This window comes from Embiotoca jacksoni, unplaced genomic scaffold (assembly GCF_022577435.1).
Source record: "Embiotoca jacksoni isolate LCO1_2020_lvr unplaced genomic scaffold, fEmbJac1.0.p SCAF_8, whole genome shotgun sequence".
Taxonomy (NCBI): domain Eukaryota; kingdom Metazoa; phylum Chordata; class Actinopteri; family Embiotocidae; genus Embiotoca; species Embiotoca jacksoni.
This window is the reverse complement of record NW_027185436.1, coordinates 8,396,469-8,405,023: the sequence shown is the minus strand read 5'-3', so window position 1 is coordinate 8,405,023 and position 8,555 is coordinate 8,396,469.

Here is an 8,555-nt window from a genome sequence, read left to right as displayed (position 1 = left end):
TAAAATGGCTGGGATCATACAATAGATTGCAGTTGTAGGGAATGACAACCCTGCAAAAATCTAAATCTAATTTCAACATCATCTTAATGTAACCCCGATAGGCACGAAACCTATATTGTGTATATTGTACCATGTGTTGTTCTAATTTCACACTATACAGGAAATTGCCTAACAAAACAGTGATCACACTTTCACCAACAGCTGTTTAAACTCAGTTTCATGATAGTTTACTGTGGACTTCAAAAAGTTTGGATCTAGTGCAAAGCGATATTTGGAATGACTCTTTTTACATATTAGGTAATGCTCAGAAAACACATTAGCAACTAGGTTCATTCCACTTTCTTCTTTCAGGAAGCTTCATGAGGCCTTTTACCTATTTGGCAGACATAATTGGAAACTATTCAGCAGGTAATTACAAAGTCAACAGGACGCTGCATGTATTAATGTTCATAGTTGTCGTCTGATGGATTTAGCTGACTTTAAAAGCACGGAAGTGCACCTTTCAAAACAACAAGAGAAACAATTTATGTTTGGATATGACAGCTTCAATCCTGCACCTGGACATAAATGAAAAATTATAGTTTGAATAAGTGACTGGACGCTGGCACTTCATCGTTAGGCAAATTAAAGTAGCAATTTGAATTCATACTTCTGTGCAATCTCTTTGTACCAGGCAAATTCTGCTGCATTTACAATAGCAGGATGATTCGTGAGACCAAATCAAATCAACTGAATATTTACACGGTTGTTTTCATTCATGTTCATTTTCAGTTAATTCAGCTTAATAGAAATGGACATTTTGATTCAAATGACGTTTTCTTCTATGCAACGATGTGTACGTTTTGGAACTTATTGTGAACTTTAATATGCTGAATCAATGACATTTTCTCTTTGACCTCCATGCACTGTTTATTTTGTATGATACAATTTTTTTGGACTTGTTTTTGTGGTTTTTTTTTTCCCCCTTAGGCTACCCTTAGATGAAACAACCTAAAAATACAAAAATCCCTTTGCTATTTACAAGTATGTACACCTTTATCTCAAGTGATAACAACCTAAAAGTATTGAGAACTTGTAGCTAACCACTTTCTTAATATGGTAGTCCTTCTGGCTGATAAATGTAAAGATAGTAAGCCTTGGGACCAACTCTTACTTAGTGGGTAAATTTCCGACTACCTGCTGCACCAGTGATAACCGTATTTACCACCAAATGATTGGTAGAGAAAAAAAAAAGTCATTACTCCACTGTTTGTACCACAATTTATAGATTAGTATCTGGTTCAGATGACAAAAATTTGCTTGGAAAAGTACTGCATGCACATTAACACCCAAACACACATGCTCACCCAAACACACACACACACACACACACACACACACACACACCTGCTCACATCAAATAGAGGACACACTTCTGCTGTTGTATGTAAACACACACATTATGGATGCATAGTCCTGCATGTGTGTAAACACATTCAGGAGTATCTTTGTCCTGTTCCTCCCCTTTCTTGACTGTTTGCATTTTCAACACCACACCTTACTGCAGCGCCGATAACAATCTGTCTAATTTGCTATCTGACGTTGTACCTGCATCTGCCTGTCGAACCCCCTCATTTACTGCTGACCCATCACCAGCCAACCTGTCTGCAGCTCTTAAAGTACTGATTTAACCTGACAAGTTGATTAACGACATCCTCATATTTCTATCACAGACTGGGTAACTGCAGTTGGAGGGACAACTTTTCTTTTGTTTATGTGGCCATCAATCCACCATCAAGTTATTGTAGATGCTTGTTTGCTGACCGGCAAATTGAATCAGCTTAATTGAGCTGTCTAACTTTCTGAAGATGTTATTCAACACTTCATTGATTGAAAAGTAATTAGTGAAAGTTTTAAAATGCCATGAGGTTATGGGAGTTTATAAAAAACTTAAACAACGGAAATGTCTTTTTTCATTATACCTGAAATATTTACAATCTTGCTCTGTAAGATTCTGAGTGCTTACACACTGCATTGTTACGGCACTTCAACTGAAGAAATAAATGGATCATTGTGTCATGATGTCTGACTAGAATGCACGTATTGCAGATAAAAAAAAAAAAAAAAAAAAAAAAAAATATATATATATATATATATATAAAATTCTTCCAAATGTCACCCTGTCTTTGAGTTTACTATGTTATGTGTTTGTGTACACCCTTGACAAAATCCTTCTAATCCTGAAAAGTCTGAAACAAAACTCCCGGATTGTATCAATTTGTAGTTGGCATCTTAACATATCGAATGTTAAAAGATATTTTTAGTCTGTTGGGCTCTTTTCTTAAGCTTACAGGAACACACACACACACACACGCACACGCACACGCACACGCACACACACACACACACACACACACACACACACACACACACACACGCAAAGATGCACAAACACAAAGCTAACATGCTAATAAGTTTACAGGGGCTTAAGGCAGCAACTGAGTCTTGCAATAAAACTATTTCAGAAGATTGCAGGCACAAAAACAGGTGTATGTTTGTTTGCTGGCAGCATACCCAGCTGTGCATATACAGAGCCCTGCTCTAAGATCAATACAGTGCTACATTTTATATGCACTGTGTAAACAGGGACTAAGGTTTACAGTGGCTCCATTCATTCAGCCGTGTCTACACTGACAGTGCTGTAAAAATTAAGATTATGCTCTATATGTCAATGGGCGGAGATCATTTTCTAAACAAAATATCGATCACAGTAACTGCTTCAACTTTATTCTGACAGCAAGCTTAACTTCTCTTGCTCCACCAACATGAACACATGTTGGAAATGAGCGCACATAATCTTATATGTGTGCAGAAAGACACTTCTTTACCAAGCCCTTGGATGGTAATTTCATTATTAAACACACTTCAGGAGTTACTTGAATGTAGCAAACAGTAATTACATCAGACATGGTTACCACAGCTGATCAATTAGACCTGGTAGAAAATACAATTCCTTCTGAAGGCTGGAAAGATAAAAAACAAAACAAAACAACACATTTGCATAGAATGCAATACTTGTTGAAACTTGGCATGTCTGTCTGTCTGTCTGTCTGTCTGTCTATCTATCTAACTTTGAACAACCATGCTTCTTCTTTAATCTGCCTTGACTCTGCATCTGTGCACCACAGTACATGTGCACATGTGACAGAGAAGTTACTGCATCCCCTCAACCCCGATGCAATGGAAAAGTATGGAGTGTTTTGTTTACTCTGCCATATCTAAGAAACCCTCAGTATTTCTCAGATAAGGTTCAGGTTAGGGTGTGAAACCAGACTCCACATTGGCACACTCTCACACCCAAGTAACAGTACACTTAACCTGTCCACTCTAGATCCCCAGCCCCATGGCGGAAACTGAGACAGAGGAGAGAAAAGGTGAAAGATCAGCCTCACACTCCTCTGAGACATGAGGCTGTCCTGCACGTACCCTAATCCTCAACCAAGGGGGGATTCCAGCAGTCTTTACCCTTCAGAGGGCCCTGTTTCAGGGAAGAAGTTCGAGCATTGAAGAGAAGAAAGAAGGTGAGATGTTAAATACCTGTGTGAAATTTGGTCTTTCACAGACTCTGTGTATGTGTGTGTGTGTGTGTGTTTTCAGGAGATACCAAGAAATGTATCGTGAGGTTAATTCCAGAGAAATCAGAGGAGAGGCTGGAAAGTCCAAGCTGACTCACTGTCACCTTCACAGAATGCATAGAACATGCAGAAGTGAAAGAAAGAAAGAAAGAAAGGAAGAAGAAAGGCTGCAAGCATACAGTCTAACAATCCAGCTGAGGTATTATTAGCTGTGTTCATGTTTGCTGCCAGCTTTCACCATTCAGTCTGCTGCTGGGAGCAGCCACACAGAAACTGCTTTTTTTTTTTCTTTCTCTTTTTTCTTTGTTAAGCAGAGAAGTGTAAGATGTTTGAAGGCTTTGAAGTCTGAAAGACAGAGAAAAAAAAAGGATCTTAAGGTGAACAAGTCCTTTGATCATGTGTAAGAGAGTTTTAGTCTTTGTTAAAGAGATGAGTGAGTTAAAATAACTTTAGTGATCTGCTGTCATGTAAGTCCACACTACAGTGCTTTTGTGCTGTTATTGAATCACTTTAGGATATAGATTAATTGATGCATCTGGGTTTTGGACTATCTTCCCTGAGTGAAAAAAAAAAAGCAAAGAGACAGAGAGTAATCCTTTATCAAATGATACATTTACAAGATTAATCATTAAAAGGGCAGCTACGCGTAACCTCCCTCATCCACCGCACACACACAAAAAAATCTTTAGGCACTGCTGCTGGAACATCATCACACATTAAGGGCCTCCTTTGAGAAGAATAGAGTGTGAGACACTGCATATTATTTCATGTTATTTTTGAAGTTGCCGCAGCTTTAACCTAAAACACAAAACATCCGAATATAAACACATTAAAACCAGACAACTCACTGAAGTGGGATTTTTATTGCTCTGGCCAATGCACAGTTACTTTGATGTGATCGTCAGCAGTGAACTCAAACGCCACCTAATGTGAGCCAGATATCCTCTTTCTCATTTGAGCAGAACTTACATACATCCTGTTCTCCTTCACTGGCCAGCTCTGTGAAGACAGGACGGCCGGGTTTGCTGCAGCCAAGCACAAAATCATTAATTTACAGCTTAGGATCATGGTTGTATGGCTACTGGGCAATTGAAGTTAAAAATAACTATGAATGTCTTTTCTTTTTCTGGGTTTGTTATTTGGGAGTACAGAGGTTGACCTCAATGGCATTTTTGATTTATTTTTTTTATAAAAAGCTAATGTATTTTTATGTGGCTACGGAAGTAGAAAAATGTAAAACTATAAAGTACCATCTAATTCCTCAGTTTGTCTTAAATATTATCTTTGGGTAGCAAGTGTAAACTACGAAAATTCAATCTAAAAGCACCACCACCAAGGATGCGCAAATAACTCTGTATTTCCTGGTGTAACAGGGTAGTTTTGGATTTAAAAAAACAAAACAAAACAGTAAAATAAATGATTGAGGAAGACTTATTTTTAATTCTGTTCGGAGTCAAAAAGCTAGCTCTGATCCAGGAACCCATTCACAATCCTGTAGTTTGATGATTGATCCAGTCATTTCTAACATTCATTGATATTGACAATATGAATTCATCTGAGTTCTCAACAACCCATTTTGATTCAGCTTATTTTTTTTGAAATTTCCAACTGAAAAAAACCTGTTCTGGTTCCTTTGGTACCAATGCAAAAGGGATCAGAACAGATCATTACTTTTAAGAACACAAGTAAGTTACTTACATAACATATCACATTTAACTTATTGTACACAAAATAACTTCTGTGTCATATGAAATGTTACTTACATGAAATTACAAATTTTAACCCTAACCATGACCTTTTTCTAACCCTAACCATGTGTTTTTTGGTGACTAAACCTAAAGCACCTTGCGATATTTATGATACCTCAAAGGGCACCTTATATGTATGTAATTCCTGCAGGCTCTGATAAAATTACAGGAGCCTATATTTGATGCCCTGAGACAAAAACGGGTAAGAAAAAACATCCACAACTTCCATCAGTAACAAACTTACAAATGTAAGTCTTCTTGTCCTCACCACCAAGCCTGAGTGAGATTTGATTGCACAAGGTTGCATTTTAATAAAAAAATACAACCAGTCCCAGTACAGGGACTTTCAGGATGGAAAAGGTCAGAGGTCAAGGCAACCTCACATTTGTCCTATCCATTTGTCCCATTCTTGAAATGGCAATAGTTCAACAACACCTTGAGGGAATTGCTTTAAAACTCGGTACAAATATTCACTTGGTCCCAAGGATGAACTGATTAGATTTTAATGGTCAAAGGTCATGTTAATAGAGAAGGACAGTCTTAACTACATTTATTGTATGAGCCTGGACTGATATGTGTATTAACTGCAACTTGACTGATTGGCAGAGGCATACAACTGTGAGGCTGTGATTCTAGTTAGTTATGTGAGGCAGGCATATCAGGACAGAATTTTACTAAACTTATTAAACAGACACATGATCGATCAGGTGGCCAAAAAAAAAAAAAAAAAAAAAAAAAAAAAAAAAAAATGGAATGGATAAATAGACAGAATCTTTTGTCAAAGAGTGAAACATGAAACATCCCAAGTGATCACAAACGTCTTTTTCTCAGTTACATGCACTTACCTCCTCAGTGGCACGCTGGAAAACGTGCTCATTTGAAGTGTCTGTCAGTGACCAGGCTGTAAACCAGGCAGGGAAACAGGAGGACAGGGAAAGCAGAGTGCACCTGAGTACATACAGCGAAACCTACAACCAGCTGCAGAATAATCTGCAGAGAAAAAGAGGTGGAAAGTCTGTTGCATAAATTCCCACAGTTGCTTTACAGCTAATCCTATCACCTCATATAAACTTTATATGCTCCTTAACAAGAACAGGTTAAGAAGCCTATTGTGCATGGCTTTGAGGAAATGGAGGTGATTTGCGTTGAGAGGGGAATGCAATGTTAATGTTCTTGTGAAAACGGCTCAAGTGCAGCAGTGCTGCGCTCATTCCTATAAACGGAAGCAAAGTCACTGCCTAGCTTCGCCCCAAAGAGGATATGGTTACTTTCTCAGAAGTACTCAGTGTCTCTTGCTTTCCAAGTACTCCATGTCTCCCTCCTCCAGTAGTAGAAAAATAAAAAAGAAACAGCATGTTGCTATCAAATATAAAACATTGTAAGCGCAGTTATTGTTGACTTCTTTATTTTATTTTATTCATTATGCAGTCATTTACTGCACAGAAGTTTTCCTGATAGAGATCAAACTAATTCACCCTGTGGTGTGAAAATTAGTTTCCTCATTTTCTGCATTGGATCTCGAACGGACACTTGGGAGAGAAGAATTGCTCAGGCTGACTCATATCAATAATTTTATTCAAATAGTACGATGCTGAATCAAATTATGTTTTAGCTCATGCAGTCAAACACTGTTATGAGGAAATATTTTAAGATATTACATTTCATAGCCTCTAAATGTAATAAATCCAGATGAAATAGAGTATCCAAAGGCTTCAGATCAGAATCTTCTGACTGCATGAGAAAAGAGGCTCTCTCCAGGAAACCTCAGAAAATAGGTCTGAATCATAGCTGCAAGAATGTCACTGCAGTGAGTCTGACACCTCAGAGAGGCGAAAGAGCAGGACATCTTGAGTGAGCTGAGTTCAGTATACTCTTTATATCCAAGTTCACGATGCACATAAAGTCTACATGCAATGTAAGTCCAGATGTAATCAAGACATCACAATGAACTATTTTCTTAACAGTAATTTATTTCTTATCTTGAGAGTCATACCATCTTTCCTCCCTGTCCTCCACCCCCACATTCATCAGCTCACTAAGCCTTGTGTGCAGTGTCTCTAGAGGACCTACTGTGTGGCAGCAGTTAGTGGTAAGGTTTCATAAACACAGACACACATGGGGTGACAGATTTACACTTTCATTCTTTCTTCTCCTGACATGTCCAGACACATGTGGCTAATCACCACAAATGGACAGAAGGATAAATACATGGATGAATAGACGTAGTATATGAATGGTGAAATAAGTTTAAGATCTAAGAAGGGTGCTTTTACAGTCTCTCCCCTCCCTCTTTTTTTCCCCTCCTTATCAGGTTTTTGCACCACAGCAGCTGCCTCATGCACATAAAATCTTCAAATCCACACTGGACAGGTAGTGCCACATGTGTGGAATTAAAAGCCTCTTGGAGAAGCCAGTCTCGGGTTACCAGCTGCACGCGACAGCTGCCTGAAAAAGGATCTGGTTTCTGGTGGTTTTTGTACAGTTGGTGATAGATGCGCTGCAAAAAGCAGGAATTGTTAACCCCCTCCACAGGCCTCCTAGTGAGTAAAGGACACTTTGACTGTCAGGGACAGGAGGGGCATTATCTTAGCTCCATGAACTCAATAACACACTCTTTAGAGCAGAGGTGCCCACTTTCTTTCCAATGAAGAGCCAAAAAGTTAACTGAAAGGAGAGAGGTAGGCCAAAAAAATAAATGTTTATGTTGTGTGAAAATACATTTCATTAAAAATTTTAAAGAAAATGTACATTCTAAATGTAAGATCAAACTTAATTAAATTAAGTATTTTAATTAAATTAATTAAAATACTACTATTTAATCTGCTGAAAATAAATTGTATTATTTTGCAGAAATTATTGTCAAAAACATAAAGGATCTATATGTTTCTTTTTTGGGAGAATAAGCATGAGCTTGTCAGATGCTTAGTGTGCCAAAACAAAGAAAGTACAGGCCAACGGGTCCTGTTTTGGGTGGCTCCGCTTCAAAGGGAAAGAAATGTCATCAAAAACCTCTTCAATGGTATGGCACCTCATATTTGCAATGTGGATTTTTATTTGTCCCAAATGTTTTATTATTCAATGTACTTTTCAAGAGTGCTCAGAAGCTTTGGAGTGAAATGAATTAAAGTTCTAAGACAGGATTCATAAACACACATACACAGAGTTTTTAATCTTCTCTTCTCAATAAGGTAGA